The sequence below is a fragment of the Delphinapterus leucas genome, chromosome 1 (assembly GCF_059928025.1).
Source record: "Delphinapterus leucas isolate spDelLeu-1000000601 "Yukka" chromosome 1, BTC_Dleu_Yukka2, whole genome shotgun sequence".
Taxonomy (NCBI): Eukaryota; Metazoa; Chordata; class Mammalia; order Artiodactyla; family Monodontidae; genus Delphinapterus; species Delphinapterus leucas.
This window is the reverse complement of record NC_143129.1, coordinates 157,634,732-157,650,934: the sequence shown is the minus strand read 5'-3', so window position 1 is coordinate 157,650,934 and position 16,203 is coordinate 157,634,732. Positions and strand designations below refer to the sequence as shown.

The following is a 16,203-nucleotide window of genomic DNA, read 5'->3' as shown; positions in this document are numbered from 1 at the left end:
CCACCTGTTCAGGGGCCGGGAAGCCCCGGAAATCCCAGCCGGGCCATCTGGGTCCACAGCAGGTGCTTTAGCAAAACGGAGCCAGAGTCCGCGCCGAGGCTGCTCACCACTTCGCTCCTGTGGCCATACTGGGAACTGCAATCCTCGGTTCAGTTCATGCAGCTTCCCAGAGTTAAGGCGGGAATATTTTTCTTAATATAAATAAGAGTTAAATTTTTGAGGAAGATAACAATGTTCTAGGCATTGTGCTAAACACATAAAATAGAATATTTCCATTGACCCTTAAAACAACTCTCCTAGGCGGGTCCACTGTATTATCATTTGACAGATGAGGAAACAGGATTTGACAGAAGTAACTTGCCCAGTCTCTAAGTGGTGGCGTAGGGATTCAAGGTCCAACTCCTCGCCCCACTTTTAATGCAAGAAAGCCAGGTTCTTGGCGAATTCAATAAAACAAAGTTTTTTTGAAGTTAACCTTGATCAGGCCTCATCCCAGGTGCTGGCAATTCAGAATTGAGAAAAACAGCCATTAGGAGAGACAGGCAGAGAAATAGTTCTGATTCAGTGAATCCCGGAAACAGCAGAGAACATGTTAATCCTGGCAGGGGTGGGGGGAGAGGGCAGGGATCCCAGAGGTGTCCTTGAAGCTGTGGAGTTTGAGGGAGGGGGAAGGAGTGGGGCAGAACTTACAAGCCCACTGCAAGAAGGAAGAGTGGAGCTTTGGGGAGGAGCAGTGATTTATGTGCCCTGAGTCTGGGGTAGCTGGGGATGAGGCTGGACAAGTACACAGGACCAAGCTAGAGTTTGGGTTCAGAGGAGTTAGGGCACAAGGATTTGGAGAACTTTTCCATGTTTCTGTTGACTTGGTCTAGGGACCACCTGCTCTGCCAACCCAGCCTGCCTCGTTCCTCCCAGATGCTCCCCACCTGGGGTCAAGGTACCAGTTGCCTAACCCAGAAACCTGGGAGTCACTCTTAACTCCTCCGTTATCCTCACCTCCATCCAGTTAATTATCAGGGCCTGCCCAATCTACCTCTTAAATACTCTCCAGGTTCACTGTCTGCTCTCCATCCCTGTGGCCACTCCCCCCCTCCAGATGGCCTTCCTCACTCCTGAATCCAGCTGCTGGCAGTGACTAGGTCTCATCACCTCCAAACTTTCACATAAGAGAAATCCTTATAAAGCAATTCTGACCACATTCCCTCGCCTACTGAAAACCCTTTCACTTTTATATATAGAATGGATTAACAACAAGGTCCTACTATATAGCATACGGAGCTGTATTCAGTATCCTGTAACTATTACTATTATTGTTATTATAATTAACACTTATGGAAAATGTATTATGTCCTAGGACCTGTTCTAAGGACTTTATACATAGTAACTCAGTTAATCCCCATAGCAGGAAGCATGGGTGATGTTCTTCACCAGATCAGGGGAGCCCAGAGGAGGACCAGGTGGGGGAGATGCTGGACATGTTCAGATTCAGGTACGGTGGGGCATCCGGATGAGGGGCTGCAGAAGGAGCTGATTAGGTCTGGAGTTCAGAGGAGAAATTGTGGCTGGAGACATAAGATTAAAATTGTCAGGACTTCCCTGGCGGCGCAGTGGTTAGAAATCAGCCTGCCAATGCAGGGAACACAGGTTCAAGCCCTGGTCTGGGAAGATCCCACATGCCGCGGAGCAACTAAGCCCGTGTGCCACAAGTACTGAGCCTGCGCTCTAGAGCCCGCGTGCCACAACTACTGAGCCCGCACGCCTTGAGGCTGTGCTCCGCAACAAGAGAAGCCACTGCAATGAGAAGGCCGCACGCTGCAACGAAGAGTAGCCCCCGCTCGCTGCAAACAGAGAAAGCACACGTGCAGCAACGAAGACCCAACTCAGCCAAAAATAAATTAAAATAAATAAGTAAATTTATTTTTAAAAAAAGAAAGAAATTGTTGGCAAATACATGAAAATGGGACAACAATCAACCCGTCTAGAAAAGGTAGGAGGAAGGAGATAGCTAGATGATTTTTAAGGTTTCTCCTGGTAGAAGAACATGTGTAGGATTCCAAGTGTTGAGGTTGGTAGGACCCCAGAGACAAAGAGGAAAAATCCACGTGGCCTGACAAACTTGACACATGCTCCTTGGAGGCTGTCTGTTATTCTTTCATCTGACTTTCTTTTACTGAGCAGCTACTATGAGCCACATGCTCTGCTGGAGATGGAAGGGTCAGAAGATCCAACCCCTGTCTTCAGGGACTCCACAGTCTGGCAGGCAAAGGACAATACCAAAATAGGAACCCAAGTGCCCTAAGGCAAGCCTGGGAGACCTAGGGATGCGTCCTGGAGGACATGACATCCAAGACAAGAGCAGACGGTCAGCAGAAGAAAGCTGTGTAGGGAATCTGGGCAGAGAGGATTGTTCATGTGGTTATTTTAAAGATTCTCATTCCTCTTGGATTTTCCACTTTGGACCCTAGTCATGTGCCCTGAGAGTCTATTGCAGGTGCTGGGAACCAGACAATAGTACTTGCATCTCTTAGGCTGTGTTGAATTTGCTGTCCTCTCCTGGTTCCTTCTCCTCAAAACTCTTCCTGTCTCAACTCTACCCTTCCTGTCAGGGCTTGGATGAGGGTGGGGCAAGAGAGACACCTAGGGCACAAATTTAGGGAGGCACTCACTCTCAGGGGCACAGCTCCTGGCCCTGCACCCTGCTCACACTGGTACTGTTCACACATGTGGCTCCCTCTGTTTACGGTGACCCTCCACCCACCCCTGTCCTGATCCAAGGCTCGGCTATCACCTCCTCCTGGATGGCTGCTGCTCTCCCCAGGCATCCCTGCTCCTCCCTAGGCCAAGGTGGGCCTCTGTGCTCAAACAGCATAGGCTTTGGCATCAGAGCCCTTCTGTGCTGTTTATTATCTGTGGGCTGCTCTCTGAGCCTGTTTTCACATGTGTCAAACGTGGTGCCAACTCCACAGGGGAGCTGTAAAGATTAGATGAGAAAAATGTATGTAAAGTGATCAGCAGTGATTGGTACAGGGTACTGAGTAAGTGGCAGCTATTAGGACTTTGTTTATACTTCTAAAGCACTCATACACTTAAAGATGTAATCTAGTTATTTTCCTGCCCCTGTCTTCACTATATCATAAGTTCCTTGGGGCAGGGAGGAGAAGGAGAGGAAGGAGGAGGAAGAAGACCTTCACGGATGACATTTAACAGGCTTGTCTGCTACATAACTCAAGGAAAGAAATGACAAATCCTCTGGGGAAAGTTCTGGGCAGGAAATCTGGAGCTTTGGGCTCCAGTCACGTGGTCCCAGGGACGGCACCGTGCCTGCCAGACTCAAATCCACTTTGAAGAAAAGCTCCCCAGACCACAAACACAGTTGGGGCCGTGCTTTAGACTACTTGGCCCCTCCAGCTTCTAGACGTAGCAGATGGGGGCCAGCACAGAGCCAATGGGTTGCCGTCTCATATATTAGCTGGTGACCTTTAACTAATGGCGCGGCACAACAATCCGAGACAGGGCAATTAGAGGCTCTCTTGAACCAAGGAACAGAAAGAAATTGTCAGGCGGCAGAGGGAGGTGAGGTAGGGAGGTCAGGGACAAGCGCGCCTGAGCCAATGAAGCCACATGCCAGCGAGTGGAGATAAGAAGGAGCAGGCACCAGGAGTGAGCAGCAGCCTGGCAGGGGGGAAGGAGGGGGGAGGGAGGGAGGGAGGAGGAGGAGGAGGAGGAGGAGGGAGGGAGGGAGGAGGAGGGAGGAGGAGGAGGGAGGGAGGGAGGAGGAGGGAGGGAGGGAGGAGGAGGGAGGGAGGGAGGGAGGAGGGAGGGAGGAGGAGGAGGAAAAGAGGGAGGGAGGGAGGAGGAGGAGGGAGGGAGGGAAAGAGGGAGGGAGGGAGGAGGAGGGGGAGGGAGGGAGGGAGGAGGAGGAGGGAGGGAGGGAGGAGGAGGGAGGAGGGAGGGAGGAGGAGGAGGAGGGAGGGAGGGAGGAGGAGGAGGAGGGAGGGAGGGAGGGAGGGAGGGAGGGAGGGAGGGAGGAGGAGGAGGAGGGAGGGAGGGAGGGAGGGAGGAGGAGGAGGAAAAGAGGGGGGAGGAGGAGGAGCAGGAAAAGAGGGAGGGAGGGAGGAGGAGGAGGAGGGAAAGAGGGAGGGAGGGAGGAGGAGGAGGGAGGGAGGAGGAGGAGGGAGGGAGGGAGGGAGGGAGGAGGAGGGTGGGAGAAGGTGGAGGGAGGAGGCGTGCAGTGCAGAGATGGGGAGGGTGTCAGCAGAGGGAGCATGGACAGAGCAGCGAGTCCTAGAGCTGCCTCGTTCCTGCTGGTGTTTCAATGTCAGTCCTTACATGGGAGTTGCAGGAGTTGGTTTCTGTTCCTTGCAGCCCCATGAGCCTGACTACTTGTTATCTTGGAAAGTCTTTGCCCCTCACTGGGCCTCGGTTGGACTAGACCGTCTCTAAGGTCCTCCCCAGATCAATGTTCTCTTTGAACATGACATAGGATGGTGTTTAGACTGTGGGCAGCTGAGTTCAGTATTAGTTACAGCATGCCCATGACATCCTGGGTCCCCAGATAGCTTGGTGGCTGGTTAAAGAGCCTGGAGGAGGATCCAGCACACACCAGCTTTGAACCTCAACCTCCCTCTTCCATTGCATCCTTTGTTGGATCACAGAGGAACTGAGGAACAAGGCCTGGTGTTTCTCCAGCATCTTTTGGCTGTTGGATGCCCTACCTGCCCCCTGAACACTTTCCTGGACCCATGTCAGCATTTCAGAGGATTCCAGTGCCAGGTCTGCTCCAAAGAAAGTGCCACTCCAGGAAGAAGTTGAACAAAGAAAGTTTCCTTTTTTGGTGTTAAGGTTTCTTGCCTTCCAGCTGTTTGGCTCTCAGCCTGTGCCCTGCCTTCATCCCTCTAAGCTAACAACTATGTTGATAATAACACTTTCTTACTTTTGTATGGGGCTTTGTACTTTTCAGGACATTTTCATGCTTGCTGTCTTATTTGATACTCACAGAAACCCAGGGAGGATGGGCAAGAAGGAGGGGTAGATGGTAACACCTATCATTTTTCCCATCCCATCCATCCCCTTAAAATGATTTATTTTAAAAGAATTTAGAAAAATTATCCCTCTGCTCTTTTTCAAACAGATGGAAATGTTGAGATTGAGCTTGATTAAGTGATCTGCCCAAGATCACAGAGCGAGTTAATGGCTGACTGGATCTAGGTTTCCAATCATGGATCATACTTAAGTGGGACTGACTTAATACCATCGTGCAAGACGCTACTGGCCGTGGCAAGGGGTCTCTGAGAGAAGTGGTGTTTTTGGCATGGCTGCCCCTTTGAGGACTCCAGGAGTTATCCACAGTCTTACCTCTCCAGGCCCTCAAGAGACTTGACTACCCCCAGTGGCCTGGGTAGCAACAGGAGCTCACAGAAGTGAGCCAGGTTAGACATAAGGATTCAGTAACGGTTCCTCTGGTATCAGCCAGGATAAATGTCATTAAAAGAGTCAGTTTTCTTATTTTGATTGCAGAGCACTTGGGGGGCGGTAAGACAGGAAACGTTGAGAACCACAGGTCTATCCCTCCATCAGCTCCTCTGAAAAAGAGGATGCAGAGGTCACAGTCCCTGCCCCTCCTCCCTCCCTAAACTCTACTCTGCAGCAGGGGCACCCTATCCCGGCTCGTCCATTTTGGGCCCCCTTGCCAACTGTGCTCCTTGCTGTATTCCCACCCCATCATTCCACAGCCCATCCCTTTCAGTCACAACGTGGAGTCAAGTTATCTTGGGAGGCAGGCAGTTAAGTTCTCCATCACACAGTTCTAATAGTTAGGGAAAGATGAGGAAGCAAAAGGAGTAGGAGGCTTTCTCTGTGCTTTCTCCAGGGTCTCCCTTGCTCCTGTCCCAATGCCCCAGCAGAGAGCTTAATGTTCTGCTCTGTGGCATCACCCAGCTCAACACCTGCAAACAGCACACCTGGGAAATTAATCATGGCAGACAGCTAATGGCCAGGGCAGTGCCATGTCAGTCAGGGTGAAGACAAGAAAACAGAAAACACGCTTGGAATTTCAAACAGAGGTAACTTATTTCAGAGAACTGGTTGGCTTGAGGAAGCAAAAGGGTAAGGTGAGGAAGACTAGAGATTAGTAGCTGCAGGAAGCTTCTACCACCCCTAGACCTGGAGGATCAAATGGAAGGGTGTTTACTAGATCCAGAAGTGCACTTGCTGTTGATGCTACTGGAATATTGCTTTTGAAATGGTGCTGCTGGCAGAACTGCCAGAGGTCACTGGAGCCTAGAGCTATCCCTCCAGTACCACTGACACTTTTGGAAACACTGAAGGTCTGAGCTCATAACCACCAGCTGCTGCCAGAGTCTCTAGCGGATGCAGAGAGAAAATGGCTTTGCCTCTCCTCCAGCCATCCCATCTCCAGACAAACAATTTCCCACCTGTACTTCCCATTGGCTGAATCTGACAGGAAGCCAGCTAGCAAGGGGAGTCTGGGAAGTGTACTTTTCAGGGCCTTTCAGGGCCTGGCACTCTTCAGTACAAAGCAGAGCATGGAAAGGCTAGATTAGAGCTCAGAGCAAACAGGCAAATGACCAGCACAAATGTTATTGAAACTTGCAACTAATTTTGGCACCTCAAATGCCATGTGTATTGAACATTAGTTGATTACCTCATTTTTCCATTTCCCCCTTTGTGACAGCCCCTGATTTCCTTTCTACGATCCATGTGTTTCCAGGAAGCTGACTCCATCAGGGAAGAGGAGGGGTCAGCTGGTCAATCTCACTGGCCAGAATGATTGGTTCAGGGTGGTGGTATGAACTCAGCCTGTCCAATCATAGTGAATCTCAGGATTTTCTTCTCAGGAGGAAAGAGTAGCCCGAAGACTAATGTTTAGGCCCATATGGAATGCACATGCTGTAGCCACTGCTTAGGAAGCTCTGGCATACTTCATCAGGCTCATGTCCCTTAGGGTGCCTACTATTGGTCACAAAGCAAGGCCAATTTACAAACATCATAGAAGAGAAAGAAAGTTCTAGGAATCAGCCACTCTTCTCATGGTCTCATCCTGGAACAGTGGCTTTAAAATATGTTTTATTGTACCCTCAATAAGAAATAAACTTTACAGTATACGTGTAGTTGGATACATAACTGAAACAGAAGTTGCCCAGTAGTTTTCACAGTATTTACCCTTGCTATGTGTAGTTAGTTCAAATTTTCAATTCTATTCCATTCTTTAAAATAAAGCTGGTTGCACACTTCTAAGTGATTTCATGGTCTACTAATAAGCGAGGACCCGCAATTTGAAAAACACTGTCCTAGGCCCACTCCATCATCAATTGCCGCAAAATTTAACTCTTGATTTTAAGCTTCTTAACCTTTATGAACTCTCCTGCTTCCGTATCCATAGTCTCTGTCTTCTTTTGCTCTTTTAAGCTTCTTAACCTTTATGAACTCTCCTGCTTCCGTATCCATATTCTCTGTCTTCTTTTGCTCTGAATAAAAGTCTCAGGGTCCCAGCTCCTATCAGAGGTCAAACGCTACCCAATCTGTGCCAAGGACCCCAAAAACTTACTTCTGCAGATCTTTTCTCTCTTTTGCATTGTCAATTTCTGCCCGTCTACTGGAATACCTAGTTTACAAAATTGCTCTAGAGTTTTCCTTCTTAAAACTAAAACAAACCAACAAATAAAAAGCTCCCCTTGACCCCATTTCAATTCCTATTTCCTTAAGTTGAAGGAGAGTATATATGGTTGAATGGGACAGGAAACAGAAGGGTGGCCTAGAGATGAACTCAGTAGAAGGGGTGAGGACCTTGCCAAGAAGTCAAGAAGTGGGCATTCAAGGGAGAAGAAGGCATCATGATTTGTGTAAATGTATAGAAATCAGAAGTGAATTTCGACCCCAGAACTTTCTTCCTTAAACTCCTCTTTTGGCAATCCTCCTGCCTCCCAAATCTTTGCTGCTGGAGCCTAGACTCTGGAGTCATGGAAGCTCAGGTTCAACTCCAGCCCTGAGGTTTCTGAACTGGCTAACTTTGGATAAATTACATCTCTTCTTTAAGTTTCCTCATCTGTAAAATCAGTCTAATAAAATCTATCTCGTTGAGTGGGCTAAGAATTAAATGAGATCAACATAGGTTAGCTCTTATTATTATCAAGGCTTTCCCCAATCATTATGCAAAAGCTTTCTCCCCCACTAATAATCATTACCCTTGTGACCACTCGTTGAGCAATCCCTCTGTGCCAGGCAATATGCTGGGGACCTTACAAACAGGGTTTCCAAGCCAAGAAGGATACCCTGGCACCTTCTCACTGCAGAGTTTTCTCCTTCTGATAACTTAACATTTTTAGAGTGTCTACTATGCACCAGGGAGTGGACTGGCTTACTTTCATTCATTCATTCTACAGATGTTAATTTAACACCTACTATGGTGTCTGGAACTTACTAGATGATGGGGATACCAAGAAGAACATGGCCCTGAACCCTGAAGGGCTCACAATCTAGTCACACAGTAAGTGCTATGTAATGAGGGTATTTTATGAGGTGTTCTTTTCTTCTAGCTTCCTGGTCTAGGCAACCCCATCTTTGGCTCCAGACCCCATGGCTGACTGTTTATGACTCTGTTTTTCTGGCTTGACCTTGGAGCCCTAACTTCAGGACATGCCTTTGGGTTTTTAGCTCCCCATGTGGCCATCAGGATTAAGAGAAAATTTTTGTGTTCCCTGTCTCTCCGTGCCTGGGATCCCCCTCCAGAGGAAAGATACTTAACAGATGTCCAAAAGACAGGTAGATTGCTGGTCTGGCTCTTACCCCAACACACTTTGAACACTTCTCTGTCTTAATTCACTCAGTCTCCTAATTGCTAAATCCAACTGACTTTTTGTCCCTTTGCAGAATCTTTTGCCCCTTTCTCTCTTTTTGGTATCCTATGTTGTTTACTGTTCCTTACGTCTTTTAACTCTACAGCTCAGAGGGGTCAAGTAATCTGTTCAATTTATAAGAAGTAGAGTTGAGACTTGAACCTAGGTCGGGCTGACTCCAAAGCAGACGCAATAGCCAATATTCCACACTGTCTTCCCAAGCAGATCAACAGTGTGGTCTGTATTGTCCAATATGTAGTCATTAACTACATATAGTTATTCAATTTTAAATTAAAATCAAATGAGGAAAAAAATTCAGTTGCTCAGTTGTATTAGCTGTCTTCAAGTGCTAAAAAACCACATGTGGCTGGTGATTACTATATTTAACAGCACAAATATAAGACAACTCCATTATTGCAGGAAGTTCTGTTGGATAGTGTTGGTTTAGATGAAGTGTAGGAGAGCATTGGGTTAGATAGTGTTCTGTCCTCAGACCCCTTCCCTTTCCCCTTTCCCCCCTTACTTATTCTCAGAGGTTGGTCTACCCAACTCCCTGCTCCCACTTTTCTATCCCTATGCGCTGCCACACCTTCATTCACAGGCTCACAGTGGCTACAGCCATGTGTATACATGATCCTGTACCTCATAATGAAGTTGATTGGTTCAGGGGCAAACTTCCGGCTAAAGTTAATCCAAGGAACAGCTCTCTCTCCCAGGAATTTGAAATTGAGCCCCAAAATCTAATCACCTGACTGATCTCTTTAATGTAGGCAACGTGGGATCTAGGGATGACCACATTTTCTTTGATTTGGATTGGGAAAACTGGTCTTTAGGGAGGTAAAGAAATGACAAAAACAGTTACACATATTGGAGAGAGCTGGATCTCAGAGCCCAAAGGACGTCTGGGCACTGTGTCCTTCTCTTTCTCTGAGCTCTGCCTTCCTCTGTGATGCCTTCATGCTCAGGCAGGCTCTGTCCATAAAGCAGAAATGATAGCCACCCACAGATCTTTATGGCTCAAGACCTACAGAAGAAAAGTCCTGTCTCTCCTATATTTCACATCTTTAGGAAGGCCTTGCTTAGCTTAGTTTAGGTCATGTGCCCATCTGTTCAGAAACCGTGATCTGTCTAAGCAAGGGCTCCTGGAAAACAAAGCCTGAAAAAGGGGTTAAGTGCTAAAGCTTTATATGGGATGCACAGTCCTAGGGCAGTGAGGATAAGGGGATAGGGGAAGCAGGAAAAGGTGGCAAGCAATGCAAGGAAATGTTTGCTGCTATTTCTTTACGATGAGCTGTGAAGAGACACATCTAGTCTCTGGACAGGTCTACCCACTTGGCCATACAGAATGCCTACAGACGGGTTGTATAGAGAAACTATACCGTGAAACAGTGCATCAGAGGAAGGAAGGGAGAGTGGATTGTTCCCCCATTAATCATAGTTGACCCCATGGGCAGTTAAATCTCCTGTGCTTCTAGGTTGCTTCATTGACCCCTTCAGCAGCTCCTTAGGAAGCCAGATCTCATGCTTTGTGAGGTGGTGTGTCCTCAGGGTCTGGAAACTGCAGGAGAAGCCAGAGAATCCATATTCGCAACTAGTCGGCCTCAGGAAGTGGAACTGAGAGGCCTCACTCAGAGCTGGTCAGCCACGTCTGTGGCTGAGGTGGAACAAGCAGCTGATGGTCTGGGAGCCAAATGAGGCAGAGAGACTCTGAGGAGGCACTGGGCCAAGATGTGGGGATCATTATGATTGGTCAGACTGGGTCATAGGCTTACCCCTATGGCTGATGGGGTGGAGAGGAGGTATTACGATCTCATCCTCCTTCCCCTCATGTCAGTTCAGATCCTCAGAAAACAGACACCTAGACAGGGTTAAATGCAAGAAATGTATCATGGAAAACACCCGTGAGGGAAAATGGGGGCAAGACCTAAAAGAGACCAGGAGAGGACCATCTGACAGTGAGACAGGTCTGACCCTAAGTGAAGAAGAAAGAAGGCGAGAGTTCTAGGTGGAAGCACCTTAGACTGCCGTGCAGCTCCAAGGAAAGGTTGTGAGGTCACTGAGGAGTCCTTGAGCCAAAGCTGTCCATCAGAAGAGTGTCACTTACCCCAGGAAGAAGTCTGTCCAAAATTCTCTGCTGTGCTCAGTCATCGGCCAGGAATAGCTTGTGGGAAGTGAGGCCTGGGGGTGAAGGGCAATGGACTTCAGAGCTCAGCAGCTGGGCTGCAAGTAGAGTGCCATTACCATTGGAAAGGGCAAGGGTGTTGAGCAGGCAAGACAACAAGTGTCCATCCTAGACCTTACAATGTCCCACTCGACATGCTCTGGAGAAGTCCAGAAGTCTTCATCTGGACACTACCATCCTCCCATGTGGGAAACCTGGGGGTCATACCACACGCCTTCATTTCTCTTGATCCCCACCCCGACAGCAGCTGACCAACAGTCCAGTCCTTCCAGTCCTACGCTGGCAATATCACCGCTGCATTTGTGTTTTCCTCCCTCCATTCTCACTGCTACATATGTGCTCAGGCTCTTGTTACATCTTGTCTGGTATGTTGTGGAAGTCTCTAACTGGTCATTCTGCAACCCTATTCCATCCTGTTATCTCTGCCAGATAGTCTTTAAACACAGTTTTGACCATGTCACTCCCCTCTGTAAACACTTCTATCACTGGGAATGTAAAACAGTACAGCTGCTGTGGAAAACAGTATAGTGGCTCCTCAAAAATTAAACATAGAATTACCATACGATCCAGCAATTTCACTTTGGGGTATGTATCCCAAAGAATTGAAAGCAGGAACTCAAACAGATATTTGTACACCAATGTTCATAGCAACATTATTCACAATAGTCAAAAGATGGAAACAACCCAAATGTCCATTGATGGATGAATGTATAAGCAAAATGTGCTATATACGCACAAAGGAATACTATATTCAGCCATAAATACAAATGAAAGTTTGGTACGTGCTATGACATGGATGAACCTTGAACACATTATGCTAAGTGAAATATACCAGATATAAAAGGACCAATATTGTATAATTCCACTTATATGATATACTTAGAATAGTCAAATTCAAAGGGAGAAAGTAGAACAGTGGTTCCAAGGAGCTGGGGGAGGGGAGGATGGGGAGTTATTGTTTAATGGGCACAGCGTTTCAGTATCGGATGACGAAAATATTCTAGAGACAAATAGTGGTGATGGTTGCACAACGATGTGAAAGTACTTAATGCCTATGAACTGTACTCTTAAAAGTGATTAAAATGGTAAAACAGGGCTTCCCTAGTGGCGCAGTGGTTGAGAGTCCGCCTGCCGATGCAGGGGACACGGGTTCGTGCCCTGGTCCGGGAAGATCCCACATGCCGTGGAGCGGCTGGGCCCATGAGCCATGGCCGCTGAGCCTGCGCATCCGGAGCCTGTGCTCCACAACGGGAGAGGCCACAACAGTGAGAGGCCCGTGTACCGCAAAAAAAAAAAAAAAGGTAAAACAAAATAAAAACAAACTTCCACCACTAACTCTCCTTACCAGAAAATAAAACCCAAGAGCCTTAATCTGACCACAATGTATTTTTCCAGATGATTTTTCTTCCTTATCCTCTTATTCTATATTTCCTCCATCAATTCCCTGCTTCCTATATTTGCTCTAGTGGTCACCTACACATGGCATGCTCTTCCCCTAATTCTACTCATTTTTTAAATGTCACATCCTCACAAATCTTTCCTGAACTCTTCCCACTATTTCATACTAAATGGAAGAAATTTATCCCTTTTTGAACTCCCACAGCATGTGAATTATATCTTTCTTTAGCACTTACCGCTCTTCTTTGAGATCAAAGAAGGCACACAATGAGATAGAGGGGTGTAGCTTAAGGTAGTCCAGCTGGTTGTCTAGACAGGTCCCTCTACAGTTCCAAAACTTTAAGGAATTTACCATCATCCCAGAACTGGTCTTCAGCCTTGCAAACTCAGAAGCCTGATTTTAATAGTAAGCACAGAATGGAACCATCTCCCAGGGGGACTCTTGTATTCTCTAAGTCCACAAAAACTGATAGTTACATAAACCAGAATCCAATAGATTAATTTACAATGAAAAATGCAATTATCAAAAGAACTTGGATCCTCTAGGTGACAGATCGCTAAATTCTGTCCCTACAGGAAATACATTTGCTGGGTGAGCGTAGAATCACACCAGGGAAAAACATTGATCTTAAGAAGCATTTCTTAGCTGAAGCAGCCTGAGATATTCTCACCCACTATAGGGATGACACAGACAAGGAAATGTTAATGCCCAGGTTGGCCTGAGACAGGGCTCAGAGGGACAATGCTAATGCTTGCCTCTGTGACTGGGTTGTTTTTGAGTTGTCATGGCTGATTAAGCCCGTCGGTTCACAGAATCTCTCTCCAAATAGGACACAGAATGATTGGTTGACAAGATTGATTAGGCTTCTGTTTATTAAATTACAATCACATCTGCCTTGAGATTCCTTTCATATGAACTGGATCAGAGTCTGGTTTGTTTTTTGATCATGCTTGTAGCTAAGCTATTGGCTTACCCCTACAGATAGCTGATTTCAGAACTGTATTTGCCAGTTTAGGCCAGCTAAGTTATGTTGCAGTAACAAACAACTAAAACAATCTCGGTGGTTTATAGCAAAGGTTTATTTCTTACTCACATTACATGTCTTGTGCGTCAGCTGTGGCTCTGCACATCTTCATTCTGGGACCAAAGCTAGAAAAGCAGCTCTATTTGGAACATGATCCTCTCAGGGCTGAGGAAAAATATGGTGGAACCATGAGATGGCCCATACATTTCTGCTCAGAACTGGATCAAGCTATTTCTACTCACATTTCACTGACCAAAACAAAGCCTAGCTTGATGGCATTAGGGTGAGAAGTATAACCTCCTAGGGACAGGCCAGATGGGGAGGGTTTTAGAAAAGGAAGGGCAGAGAATATTGACAACCACAGTCTACAGCAAGGACTAATATTCAGCCTGTATGTACTAGTGTGACTGATACCGGTTATAATACCGACTACTAAAATACTGAAATACTTTGGTACTAGCTGCTGTTCCAACTCTCCTGACAACTCCCCTCCCCTGGGACCTACTCTTTAAAAACTAGCAACTGAAGGGTTAACACCTAGTACAGAGGGATATCTCTTGGACCCTTCCTGGAATTCACATCTGGTAGATCAGTGCTTGAGCAGTACCAGTTGTTAAAATATGTTTACTACCACCATTAGCTAATTTCGTCTACTATGTAAATTTTTATTAGTTTAATTCTGAGGGCAACCTGATTTCCACGCTCCCAGAGGGAAACTGACTGCAGCCCCTATATACTGTCAATACTTAATTATAAGAATGATAACTAATAATACTAATTTGTGCTGCTTCCTGCACAGTTTTCTTCTCTTTCACAAGCATAGTATATGCAATAATTGCTCAATAAACATTTGTAGAAAGACTTAGCTAGCTTTTTCCCATTAGCTAAGCTTATCTATCTCAACATACTATTTCTTGAGTCTGTTTTTAATTTTTTACGCCATTTCTCAGGTCTGAAAAATCATTATCACTAACTTCTTTATAACACTTTTGCAATTTACAAAGCACTCTCCCTTATACTATTTCATTCAATCTCCCCAACACTCCCAGGAGGTAGGAATTAGATCATTTTACAGATGAAGAAATCGAGACTCAGTGAAGTCAGGTGTCTTATAACTAGTTAGGTTTTGTTCATTCATTCATCAAATATTCATTGAATGCCTGAAGTGAGATTTATTAAAGTTGGAGTTGAAAACAATTTTCCTGAGTTCAAGTCAAGGGTTTATTCCACTATTCTCAACTACTTTATCACCAGGGTCATAAACTCAAAGGAAGGAAATAATAATAGTGTTATTGATTTTATTGTTGAGGACCCCTGCAACCCAAGTCTCAGAAAGGCTGTAAGGTCATTTGTAAAATTCAAGGTAACCACCAGCAGGAGCAGTCTCACTTCTCTTTGTGCCTGCAACCTAATGCAAACTGTCTCACTGTAGCTAATTCTACTCAATACATATTTGATGCATTTATCTACAGGTTTGGGGGCTATTTAAACTGAGTTTCAACACTTACTAGCTGCGGAGCCTTGATCAATTTAACCTTTTTTGCGCTTCAGTTTTATCACCAGTGAAATAAAAATAATGCTGATGCCTTCGACCAAGTAGTTGTGGAGATTAAAGCAGCAAAGTATGAAAAAGATATAATGTTCATTGTAGTTTAGTTTCCAATTGTTTTTTAAAAAGTTTTAAACTGCATTCAAGTGAGAAAAGCAGTGTCCATGTCGACGTAAGGTAACAAGTGACCACTATTGGGAAGTGCTGCTCTTTATTTTGGAGTGTATCATTTTAGTTTTGGTGTTACATCCCTTCTTTTACGGTACTGGTAGCTATCATTAAAGGCGCACTTAATTTGGCATTCCCACGTCGCCCTCCAGCCCCCAGCTCTGCTTCCTCCCAAATAAAAAAAAAAAACTCACAAAAACTTTATTCCCCTAAAATTCAAAAGCTTACGCACCAAAGCAGAGACCCACAAACACGGAACGCTCCACGGAGGTCACTACTAAACGCCTCCGGATCCTCCGAAGGGGGCGGGGTCAGAAGGTTCTCGCCTCTCATTCCGCCTCACCAAGTCATCGCCCCTTCTCAAATCTCGCGAGACTTCAGGCAACTAAGCTTCTGCGCAATAACAACACTGGGAGTCGAAGCGCCGAGGGGAAGAGGGAGGGGGAGGTGAGGGGGAGGGGGGAAACGGTGCAAACGGCGTGGCCGCCATCTTGTTTGTACCCCCGCTTCGCGCGCGCTCCGTTCTCCCTGGCGCACGCTTCCCCCTCCCCTCCGCCGTGCCCAGGTCTCTGCACTGCCCGACTCCGCAGGAGCGCGGGGGCGGCTCCTGCTCTTCCTTGGACTTCTAAGCAGAGGCGTGTGAGTGTGCGGGAGCGTCCGCGGGAGGAAGGGGGAGAGGTGAGCGGCGGCGGCAGGGGGAGGGGCGGCGCTTCCCGCCTTCGGCGGAGACCTCACTTCCCTCGCGCGACTGCTGCTGTAGTTCGGTGCGGCCTGCCCGCCGCCATGTTGTGTTCTCGCCGTGCCCGCCGCTGTCGCCGCCGCTGCGCTCGTGGGGTCCGTACGCCTTGTCGGCCCGACCCGCGGGCTTTCTCCCATTGGCGGAAGGCGACGGCGGGGGGGCTCGCTCGTGATTGGTCGGTGGCGGGGAGGCCGAGGACCTGGCACGTTATTGGTCGCGCTGGCTCTGGCCTAGGGGGTGATGAAGGAATCGGAGGCTGTAGGGATGCGCGCGTCTGGGGCTCTCTG

At 47.1% G+C, this 16,203-nt stretch overlaps 1 protein-coding gene across 3 annotated transcripts in view; it reads left to right on the top strand.

Moving 5' to 3' along the window:
- The first annotated feature begins 15,630 nt into the window (after nt 1-15,630).
- The window catches only part of NFYC (nuclear transcription factor Y subunit gamma), a 62,877-nt gene continuing 62,304 nt past the window's right edge, over nt 15,631-16,203 (top strand). Inside the window, exon 1 of one of the 3 annotated variants that reach the window (XM_022575388.3) lies at nt 15,631-15,855. The gene's annotated coding sequence lies outside the window, so the exon portion shown is untranslated. The remainder of the gene's footprint in view (nt 15,856-16,203) is intronic. The other 2 variants (XM_022575387.3, XM_022575390.3) reach the window with 2 other exon arrangements.